This window comes from Elephantulus edwardii, unplaced genomic scaffold, assembly GCF_000299155.1.
Source record: "Elephantulus edwardii isolate Elephantulus edwardi_28Jun2011 unplaced genomic scaffold, EleEdw1.0 scaffold00063, whole genome shotgun sequence".
NCBI classification, from domain to species: Eukaryota; Metazoa; Chordata; class Mammalia; order Macroscelidea; family Macroscelididae; genus Elephantulus; species Elephantulus edwardii.
The window spans coordinates 404,227-405,582 of record NW_006399813.1 but is presented as its reverse complement, the minus strand read 5'-3'; the positions used below and the strand labels follow the sequence as shown (position 1 = coordinate 405,582).

Here is a 1,356-nt window from a genome sequence, read left to right as displayed (position 1 = left end):
AGTCCATTTTCTTCTTGATTCAATCCCTCTCCTTCCCCTAACAGAGCCCCTGGAACCTGAAGAGCATGTGCATTACTAATCAGATGCACCATCAGCTGCCAACCTGGAATCTGATTACTAATGGACTGGCCTCGCTCAGGGCAGCCCCTAGGGATAGGAAGCCGTAACTATGCTCTGAGGGAGAATGGATACTGAGGGTGCCACCAGTCAAAGAGCCGCACACTGTGCACAGGGTCCAGGATGACTTGCACGCCCTGTTCACTGCGAAGTTTCCGACCACCGTGGATAGGAGAATCCTGGAACACCAGTCTTACTCGATGGTGCCGCATGTCCGTGCTCACGTTGATAGTAAGCTGAGAGGGAAAAGCAAATTAAACAATCTTGGTTTCCTGTGGCTCTGAAATGAGACAGACATTCTAGACCCATTTACTACTTTGGCAACAAGATTCAAACTTGGGTCATAACACCAATGCCTCTGAAAACATGTAAAAATTTGAGAGATTTTTATAAGCTCTTTATTTTAAAGAAAATGCTATAATATAAAAGGCTGAATAAACTGGAAGTACATTGATACACATAATACTACCATTAAAGGCAGCTTTTAAAAATTGAGTTAGAACACTTTTTTTTTTAGTTAGAATTTTAAGAGAAGACTTGCAAGGATTCTGGTATTATTGAGCAAGTGAAACAAGGTGCTCTTAGTGATAATATAATCTGATCTCATTTTTTGTAAAATAAACTACAAAATCACTAAATGAGCATGAATATACAGGTCTGCAAGGGATTATAAACATAGAGTACAAGCAATATATACGTATACAAGTAGGTTGTTAATGTGGTCTAACCTGGAAAGGCAAGATGTTCATAATAAAAACAGTATGTATGATATCATCCCAATTATGCAAAACTATTTAAGTGGGTATATACATAATACAAAGGAGTTCTGGAAGCTCTGTGGTTAAGGCACTCATCTGCTAACCAAAAGTTTGGCTGTTTGAAGTGACAGGTCAATCTGGATGAGAATGAAGCAGTCTGCTTCTGTAAAGTAACAGTCTTGGAAACTGTACAGGCAGTTCTACTTTGTCCTGTAGAGTTCACTGTGCTAAGCTGGGAGCAACTCAACAGCACTGAATAACCATGAAAAACACACAAAGTAAATAATGTTTCCCAAAAAGGTTAAGGGCAGTTATAGGGTTCTTCTTTCTCATTGCTGATGCTCCAGTGGGTTTTCAGAGGCTATATATCACATGGCAAAAAATAAGGCTCCAGGAATAGATGGTATACCAACTGACATATTTCAGTTAACAGATGCTGCCCTGGATGTGCTCACCAAGTTGTGCCAAGAAATCTGGAGAA

General features: G+C 40.0%; 1 protein-coding gene across 1 annotated transcript in view; it reads right to left on the bottom strand.

Moving 5' to 3' along the window:
• The window catches only part of TMEM183A (transmembrane protein 183A), a 28,833-nt gene that overhangs the window by 11,751 nt on the left and 15,726 nt on the right, over positions 1 to 1,356 (bottom strand). The window lies entirely within an intron of this gene.